Source organism: Uloborus diversus, chromosome 1, assembly GCF_026930045.1.
Source record: "Uloborus diversus isolate 005 chromosome 1, Udiv.v.3.1, whole genome shotgun sequence".
In the NCBI taxonomy this organism is placed as follows: Eukaryota; Metazoa; Arthropoda; class Arachnida; order Araneae; family Uloboridae; genus Uloborus; species Uloborus diversus.
The window spans coordinates 81,754,449-81,765,452 of NC_072731.1; positions in this window are offsets into that span (position 1 = coordinate 81,754,449).

The window sequence follows — 11,004 nt, forward strand, 5'->3', positions numbered from 1 at the left end:
AATGACTCCTTTTTTCTCTTTTTTTTTTGACTTTGCAACAGCCGCTGCCCTAGCTCCCTGCTTCTAAATCCTCAATCTTTTGGGCTGAGTTACTTGTCGGAAGATATGGTCTAATTCTTCCCATAATGGGAATCAAGCTCGATTGCATGGGGAAACTAGTTTAACACAAAAGTAGCTTTGCTGAATAACTCATATTTCAACTGATATTTTCAAGGCCCCCTCTCTCCCTGCACATGAACATTATTCAGCTCAGGAACATCAATGTAGCAATTATTCATATTTAATTTTTTTCTTTTCTGTTAGCAGAGTCGTATTAAAATGAAGTTGGAAAAAAAAAAAAACAGATAGTATTAACTAGTTAGCATATTTTATTCTTTAGTTCAATCACAAGACTCCTTATTTGATGCAGTTTTGCAATTTCACTCCCTCTTTTTAACCTAGAGTTATGAAATGAGTAAAGAATATTCAATGTTTCCAAATTGGATATGAATACCAGCCAAAGAATAGAAGTTAAGTAAATAGCATGTTTCATGTTCCAGTGGCGTACCCAGAAATTAATTTTAGGGTCTGCAGCTCTATCAACCCACCCCTGAGTGGCACTGCACCATTCTGTGTAATAATTATAAACAGCAATAAATATTTTTTTGCGAAGGGTTAGTGAACGGATTGTTTTTGCAACACCAACAAGAAAAATCGGTTGCTAACAAATCTTAACAAAGTATTCAGTTAACAAGATAGTACAAAATAAATTATTGTAAGAAATAATTACAATAAATCAATTCATATATATTTACAGGTATATACCATTCTTTTTATTTACATTTCAAAGTACTTCTAAGCAAGCGTTGTGTAATAAATTTAAATACATTTCTTAAAAACACATTTGGGGAAAGTTTTACGAAAGCAAACACACGCACATGGTCCTTGTCGCTAAAATGAAACATTATTTTGGGCGAACACTGGAAATCTCAAAACACTGCGTCCTGCGGATGGGCCATAAGCAATAAGTTCAATGAAACTCTCTTGGAAATCTTCCAACATAGACAGGGCGGGGCCTCAAAGCACTTTTGGAAACAAAAACGGTAAGATGTTCCATGTGAGTTGACAGTAGTGTTTGAGTACTTACTGTACCGCACATTGTACTACATCGTTATCAGCTAAAGCGGAGAAATTTTCCCCTGCTGATAAATAAAAAATAGATGTGGCTCATTTGTTTCTGGTGTGAAGGGAAGTGAAAGCCTCTGCCCCAAGGCCATCTCTACTCCGTCCCGTCTTTTTCTACAATGGTTATTAGGAAAATTAGGATAAGAAGTGACAGCGATCCCCCATGGGGTGTTAAAAGGAATTTAATTACGGGAAGTCGAAAGTTGTTTTTTTTTTTTTTTCCTTTCTGATGTTTTCTATTGCAAGCAGAAAAATCCTTCATTTCTCAAGACAAAAATTAATACAATAAAATTTTCCGTAAGAAAAAAGACGACATTCGACTGGCACCTTTTGGAGCGGCGCACCGGGCATTAGCCCAAAAGCCTACATAACCAGTCTGACCATGATTGAAATCAAGTAGCACTCACCCTTTGCTGTAATGAACCAAAGGCACTGATTCAATGACCAACGTTTATGAAGTAAAACACACTTCCAGTAGTCCTTGTCTTTATCCGAATTTTGCAGTTCTTGAGCAAAAACCAAGCATAAGAGTAGAAAATCTATTTCAGAAGGTGGTTAAGATAATGGGGATATTTTGCAAAATGTCCACAATTATTTAATCTCAGTAAAACCAACTACAGTGGAGCCACAGCACGTGTTTTCGTCTCGTGTGTTATTTTTTGAGCAAAAATCCTTCATCCTATATGAGTGATGTTTTGCTAAGACGCACTGGACTTTTTTACGGCACAGTTTTGCGAATCAAACAATAATTACTAATTGGAATTTGACTTTGTAGTGCTCTTCAACTGGTGTACGGAATCCAAAAAAATACCAATTCAAGTAACAAAAGCAGTCCTTCCTAAAAAGTACAACTTTTTCTATTTTTAGAAGAATAAATACCGAGGGACTGGCTCCTTACAATCCCGAAATCCCGCGGAACTGAAATCGGCGCAGGATGGAAACCCTATGTGAGATATATTAACAGTTTCCAGGCCATGTAAAGCATTTGAAAAAGTTTTAATGGGAGTTTCATTATCGCTTTCTGCACCAGAATAGCTATTCATTGGTTGCCCCCTCGCCCATAAAAAATTGCTGATTCCAAGAAAAGTTTTTTCCTGCTTCGGACAATATGTATATCATTTGGAAAGCAATGCAATATCTCCTTACTCAAATTAACAAAAAACAATTTTCTTCAGCTGTAAAATTATTCATTAATTTGGGGGTTTATTATTTGTTAAAAAGGGGTTTTTGCCCTCATTTTAGTCGGGGGGGGAAAAAATTTGCTAAATCTCGAAATTTGTTAGAGGTTCGTTAAATCGGGGTCCAACTGTACTGTCAGCCCCGCTTAATCGGGTAACAGATGAACGAATACCCTGCTTATACGAATAAAACCTGCTGGAAATGAATATTTCCCCATTCACACAACCTTCTAGATCCCATTTAATTGAATAATTTCCCTGGATAATCGAATAATATTAATCAGCTTTCGCAAATATTTTACTCTTTTTTTTTGAAATAAATTAGAAAAAAATAAGTAAGCACAATTGTCGTTAAAATATAAAGTAATATTTATCGCTGACAACGGGCAAGAAATATAATATTTAACATCCATCAAAACGTTTCCATTCTTCTATTAAATTTCTTTTGTCTTCGTCATTATGAAAAAAAATAGTGCAATCGATAATTAAATTGAATAACACAAATAAATATACACATTTTAGATGATAAGATACAGTAGTCGACGAAGGGGAAAAGGGAGTCGGGAAAAAAAGATCTTTTTATGGAATTTTTCAAAAAATAATGTACTAAAGAAAGGTGCTTATATAGCTATTGATTTATTATTATTATTACGTTTTAAGATAAATGTAGTCAATTTAGAAAGGTAAATAAAAATTTCCCCTCTTAATCCAATACTTCGCTTTATCGAATAATATTTCTTGGAACCGATGATATTCCATTAAGTGGGGCCGACAGTATATATATATATACTGAAGCAAAATAAAAGAAAATTAGAAAAGAATACAATAAAATAAAATGGAGTAAACCACAAGCCTAATGTTGCGCACAGCAGCCAAACAAACAGCCAGGTAATTATTACAAAATGCAAAACAATAAACACTTAAAGGATTTAGAAAATTAAACAAATAAGAATACCAAAACATAAGACTAAGTCTTAACTAATAATAAGACTAAGTCTTCCACTGCTGAGGAGTTCTGGCTTCATCAACTCAGTCTTATTATTAGTTTTAGTATTCTTATTTGTTTAATTTTGTAAATCTCTTATGTGTTTATTGTTTTGCATTTTGTAATATGTGTATATACATTTTAAAATAATTATTATTGGACAGTACATATGTTATAGTTTATTATCATGTATTACTTCGTACAAATATATTATTACATACTAGCAAATACCCATTAGACTGTCGGGCAAGAAAAAGATGACAGCTATCTTATGAGTTTCAGATGTAGAAAAAAAATTTCAAAATAAGGGTGAAGGGAATGGGAAAAGTTTAGTGTTATTAAAAACTTAAAATTTATAATTCCATTAAATTTTCAAAGTTTGTCAGTAGCTGTTATAATAGATAAAAATAATTCATTTGTGCTTCATGCATTAAATCAATATAGATCAGTCTTAATGTGACTGCACTGAACATGCATACACACACAAATTTGTATTTTGCTACAGACTGTTAAGAGGACACTAAGATTTAGATGGTTAATTTCTTTTTTACAACGGATTGTATGGAATTTTCTAATGTCCAGATAAGACGAATCTATCTGGATGAGGGGGAAAAGCGAAAGTTTTATGCTGGTATTCGGCTTATTTGAATGAGACTCTGTTTCTGCAAAAGCTGGCATCGCTCAACAATAATAGATTTGTCCATTTTCGGCTGTAAAACGGATGTTTGTCTTTCCATACAATCTGTGATCAGACAGTGGAGACTTATTAGTAAAAACAATTAATCAATGCCTACCAGTAAATGAACAGGGGCTAATAGTATTTTCTAGGTTTTTACCACTGTTATACAAATACAAAAGTGACGACCAGCAACAGGCTCTGGGCCCAGCTAGACTAGTCCTAGTCAATTTACAATCCCCAGTGAAGATCAATGGCACTCTTAAAACTGTCTACTCCTTTGCTCATTACCACCTCTACCGGTAAGCTGTTCCAAGGTTCCACTACCCTGCTAAAATAATAATTTTTCCTAACATCCATATTAGCCTGAGATTTAAATAGCTTAAAACAATGAACAATGACCCCTTGTCCTGTTTTCAGTGCTAAACTTTAGCCCCGTAACATCTTTCGTTTTAATAAATTTAAACAGCTGAATCATGTCCCCTCGGTCTCTTCTTTGCTCAAGACTGTACATTTTTAGCCTTCTAAGCCTGGAATCATAATCTAAGTGGGAAAGTCTACTTATTAGCCTTGTAGCCCGCCTTTGAACCCTTTCCAATACATTAATGTCTTTCTTAAGATAAGGAGACCAAAACTGAACAGCATATTCCAAATGGGGTCTTACCAAACTTCTATATAAGGGCAGAAGAACTTCTTTAGATTTATTTGAAATAGATCTATTGATAAACCCAAGCATCTTATTGGCTTTGTTGCTAGCTATGCTGCAGTTGGCTAAACTTTAAATCCTTATAACTAGTAAAAACCCAACCTTGCCATTTATACCACATGAAGAAACATCAGGACCTGATCTTGTGGATACACTATTCTGCAATCATTGATTCAAGTCATAAGTTGTTTATTTTCCTTTCACAAATTCTATAATAAATTAGAAATCTTATTTTGAGTTTCATGATTGCCAGAATTTTACGCTTCTATCAATAGCAATGAAACATTAATTACAATAAATCTATACACATATAATTAGTTGGTGGCTCATTTTTGTTAAAAACAATAAGGCCTAGAAAATTGAATACAGTTGAACATCGATATAAAGTCACCCTTCGGTCGGGACTTCACGAAACTGACCTTATAAGCGGGGTGACCTTATCCGAACAACATAGATTTTATACCATGTGTTTAAGGAATAAACATGTATATACATTAATTTTTTTGAAAATTTAAAACATTCAAAATTATCAGTAATTAGGTTATAATAGTTTTAATAGATTTGAACCAATAAAAACTTTTGGAATCGATAAGAAATTTCAAAATGATTTTTTAGAACTTTCATGTAGAGTAAAACTGCTAGCAAATTTGCCTAAGCAGAGAACTGATGTGCAACTTATCTAACTTAAAAAAATTATCATTAATATTGAACTGATAGATTTTTTTTTTAAATTTAAGCACAATGGTTTTCTAAATGTTCTCTGAAAATTTGCAGCTTCGGCTTCTCATAATTGGTGAAAAAATAAACTCTCAGTGCCCTCGTTATTACTTTATACTTTTCTGTCACTGTCGTATTACTCGCTTTCTACTGCATTCGGTGCAATACATGTTAGGTTAATAGGAATACGGCTTTTTACTTTTTAAGGATCGTATATCGCGGACAATTCTTAGAAATGACTCTATTGAGTAATGAAATCATTTAAAGAAATCAGAGAGAAGTGACCTTATAAGCGATTAATGTATTAAGACTTGACCATGTATCAGATAAGACATTATAGAATTCCTATTCAATGAGCGGGGACTTTAGAAAAGTGACCTTATATGTGGGGTGACCTTATGTCGAGGTCTGACTGTATATTATTTCTGTAGCCTGTTTTTTGTTGCTACACGAGATCTTCCTCAGTTCTTGATCAATTTCCTTGATTTACCCCTCATTCTGAAGTTTATCATGCAAGCTAATGACAAAAAATAGACCCACTATCAAAAAAAAAATCTGTCAAAAACCCCGTTTAAAAGTGCCGAACTGTGTTTTTCGGTTAAATTTATAAATTTAACTTGCCCTGGGACCGATAGAGCTGAGTGGCTCAATTTTTTGCCACCCTGGAGCCTAAATAGAAAGAAGCCCTTAGTTACATTGCAAATGTAAACATTTCTATCAAGAAAGAAAATGACTTTTCATCGGTTTGGGGGTTGATATAGTAGTGGGCTCCACTGCTTACCGCTTGATTTCTAAAAAAAGGAGGGGGGGGGGGGGGCGAGGAAACTTAGTACAGTTAGATACAGTTTACAATCAACATAATGAAGCTATAAACTGACAAATAATCTCAAAATCAGCTTTAAAATAAAATTTATTTTCGTACATTAAAATATTAACAAGCACTTCAAAACATCATGTTAATGTATTTTTCAATCAAAATGTACTTTACTTAATAAAGTACACAGATTTGCTTTTCAAATGTACACTATATGACCAAAAGTATTGGGACACTTTCAAAAATTCTTTATACGGATTTTAAACGGAAGACCAATTGCTCAGTAATTTTTTTTTTTTCACATAAAAGGTATACTCCAGTTGTCATTTTCCAATAAAAATTAAGTCCACTATTCATTTAAGGGACCAGCAACAAATTGAGGAAACTAAAAAAGGTTTTTGACCATTTTTCATTGTAAATATAGCTGGCAATAAGCTATAAATTTCAGAAAGAAGTTAAAAAACTGTCTAGAATTTATTTTTGTATTTTCGTGAAAGTATAGGGGTATTAAACCCAGGGAGATATAAGCTTTTCTTTCAAAAGTAAATTATTTTTGAAGGTTTTTGGCTCATATAATGCTGAGTTTTCCGTCAAACTTTACTCAACTTTTAGAATATTTGGCATCAAATCTGTGAAACATAATAATAAAATTTGAAGTTAGAATATTAAAAATTCAATGAAATATGAACGTTTAAAGTAATTAATATTTCACTGTGCATGCGCGAAAGATAGCAATTTATAACTTTTATAATCCAAAGCTCAGATAGCTCCTGCAACTCACACAAAAATTCCTTCTCAATATCTTTAAATTGTAAAAAGTAATCAGAGATCTAATGAGCCAAACTTCTATATTTCTTGGATAGGGGAAGAATGGTAAGGGGTCATGATGAGTTGTAGGATCTATCTGGGGTTCTGATTATGAAGGTTATAAATTGCTATCTTTGGCACATGCACAGTGAAAAATTAATTGCTCTAAACGTTTATATTTTGTTAAACTTTCGATATTTTAACTTTAAATTTTATTATTATGTTTCTCTGATATGTTGTCAAATATTTTGAAAGTTTAGTCAAGTTTAATGGAATACTTCGCATGATATGAGCCAAAAACCAAAAATAATTTATATTTTTGAAAGAAATGCTTATATCTCCGTAGGTATAAGATATACTTTCACGAAAATATAAAACTAAATTCTAGATTCTTTTTAAACTTCTTTTTAAAATTTATAGCTTATTACCAGCTATTTACAATGAAAAATGATCAAAAACTTTTTTTTTGTTTCCTCAATTTGTTGCTGGTCCCCCAAATAAGTAGTAGACTTAATTTTTATTCGAAAATGACAGCTAAAGTGTACTTTTTACGTGAAAAAAATTACAGAGCAATTGGTCTTTTATTTCTCAAGAAATCTGTAAAAATGAATTTTTGAAAGTGTCCCAATACTTTTAGTCATATAGTGTACATAGACAATTTTAAGTTTATCACACATCAATCAGCAACTATTATACAATATTTTACATAATAGTAACCAGCTACAAAAAAAAAAAAGATCATGAAAATGGATTGTGGAATATTATCATTAAAAGCATATTTAATGATCTTATGTATTACAAATGTGACTTGGTTATATTTAGCATCAACTGCAAGCTTTTATTTTATACGAGAAAATATTGCTTTATAAATGTCACCCATTTAAGTAACCATAAAAGACATTCTTGAACAAAACAATTATTTAATAAATGTGTTAATAAACTAAAATGTTTAAAATAAAATTTTCATTTCAAAATTTAAAACAAAGTCACTGGAAAATACTGCCTTTTAGATGAATTATTTAAATATTTTCGTTTTTATGTCTATTTTTTTCCCTGAAACATATAAAACTATGTAATTTAATTTTCAACTATTCAAAATTAATAGTTAATTCCAAATTAGTAGTAATAAATTTTGTATTCAAGTACTTTATTTATAGGCAGGGTTTGCTGAAATACATCAGTCGACATATATCAAAATATGTATCCGATATTTATCTTGAAAATATATTTTAATAGTTTTGATATTTCTTTTTTTTTTTTAAAACTATGATAGTTGCAGAATAAAAATTATATTAATATTGTTGATTTGTTATTAAAAATAACCAAAAAGTAATATACTATACTTTTCTGATATATGTATTAATACATCATTAATATAATTTTGTAATATAATCCTTTTTTATTTTATATTCATAAAATTGTTAGTAATGTAAAAATTTTGATGCAGATTAAAAAGTGCCTAGTTAAATATTAAACATTTGTCAGAAAAAATAAAAATGTCTTATAACTGTGCAGTACAGTGGGTCAAAAAATTTTTTTTCTGCAATATTAAGGGGCAGGGGATTAAAAAAATGCTAAATAGTCTCAAACAAACATGTTTCCATTTTATTCCATTCTGATGTCTTTTTGCCTCCGGATTGAGTTTGAAGTTTGGATTTTCTTACCCAAATAGGATACTTTCCATGTAAGATTGTAATAAGAATAAATATTATTTCGTTTACAGAAACAAGTAATGAAACTTTCAATTTGCACCTGGTTCATATTCACACTTGGAATTTTAGGTGTTAGAATTGACTGAAACGTGTGAATTAGGTCAAACACTCCCTGCCTACTGTGATGAGTAAGAGATGCTAAAAATCTACCTCTTGAAATGCAGCAGCAATCTTTTGAAATCCTTTTTGAAAATAACTAAGAAAATAAGCAGAATCATTTTACCAAGCTAGTAAATTGCTATTTGACACTTCATCTTGCAAATACAAAGATTTTAATGACTAACATTTGTTCGAAAAAAAAAAAAAAAACATGAGAGAGGGAGAGAAATTGCAGCTTCAGCCACAAGAAGAAAGTGAAGGCAGTTTTAGTATCATTACTTCATCGCATCTCTTCTATTGGATACCGACAGTGAGGATGAATTCAAGGGACCTTTAGAAGCTTCAAACTACAAATGCTTATATCGATAAATTAACTACTACAAGCGATACAGTGGACTTTAATTTTCTTTCACGGGCATGTGATAGATACGAAGTCTCTGACAAGGTTGGAGTAGCTATTGCTTCAGCAGTACTCTACCCCACCACTTCAGAAATTGAGAAAAACTTGCTTCCTCGGAAGTGCAAAATAGCAAGAAAATCTTCCCTGGCAAGAGCCAAAGCCTAGCAAAATGTTTCATGTTCTATGGCTAACTCGTGCTACTCGAATTCTACATTTGTGTGTTTCAGTGGAATCTCCTGAAAATTTAATATTTCTTGCATCATAAGTCGTCAATGTTTATGCTCCATTCTGTTTTGCTATCAAAAGTTACCATTTATGTGCTGGTTGGCTCGGCAGCTGTTTTAAATCACTGCAACTAGATATTTATCCACTGAGTTGAAGTGCAAAATTGGTCCCACAAATGCAAAGAAAGTGTTTTCGTTAATTTATTACAATGCTGACGGACTTGGAACAGCACATCTGTGAATTGGTAGCCTGTTGGATTTTAAAAGCTTGTAGTGTTCAGCAAAATAGACTCCCACTAGACAATTTTTTCACTTTCTTATTGTTAAGTTTGATGCAGAATTTTACAATGATCTCAATGACTGGAAAAATGTGTCTGATCCACCAATACTGAAATTAATCTTTGAAGAAGATATTCAACTGTTTCTTTCAGGCAAAAAAAGAACTGTTTACTGTGCCTGACACGCCACACACACAGGTTTTCGAAAGGCAAGGGTGCCCAATAGGGGGGTTCATGGCGCAGACTGTAACATTAAATTTTTTAAGAGGATTGATTTTACAGATTTTTGACCTCTTTGGGGGGGGGGGGCTCTCTTTCTAGGGGATACTTCTTAACATGTGGGAGGAGGGGGTGCCATCACCCTATGGGGATGGGCAGCCCTGTGGAAGGGCAGTTAAAATTGACGTAAGTTTTAACTCCATTGTGCAAAAACAGAACCTTTGATAAAAAACCAACTGGAGTCCCGGAAGCTTATGCCAAAACTAGATAGTAAGGACTTTCAAGCAATTGAAAAGGCTACGAGGAAGAACGATCTAAGTCCATTTTTCTAAAAAAACTCTGGTTAACCTATAGGAACACATAGATTATTACAAACAAAATTCAATAGAAATATTATTCAGGCAAGAATCATCATAGTGAGTGAGTTTTAACCGGGAAGAATGAGGCTAACTTGGAAACGATTCGAGATTTCAAGCTCAAAAACGTAAGGAGGGAAATTTGAGCATGGTGGACCAAGATCATTTTTCCCCTGTGGCCCTTCGATTTTAAGCAATTTTCAGATGAATATTTTTAATTTTGAAAATTAATGATTATCATAAACGTTTTTGTAAATAAATGATTAATACTTGGACAACCTTAAGTTGTTATATATATTTGTAATTTTCTTTTTCAGTTTTTTTTATGAAAATAGACTTTCTTTCCTTAAATACGGGTTTTTCAAACTCAATCTGGAAGCAAAAAATTAACATCTAGTTTAATGAAATTTTATAAGAAAAAACCTTAAAACGTCATTTGGCACCTTTTTCTTGCCCAGCCCGATGAAAATTGGAATCTTATATTTTTTTTTACCATAGGACGATGACCCACCCTACTGTGCAGTTGCATTGACTAATGTAATTTTTTTTATTTTTGAATTACATATAATTGTGTAAAAGTAGCAAACAAAAGAAGAATGAGTAAAGAAGTTAAAAATCAATAAAAATTTTAAGTAAAATATAAATTCTAAAGTCAAACATTAGGGTCAG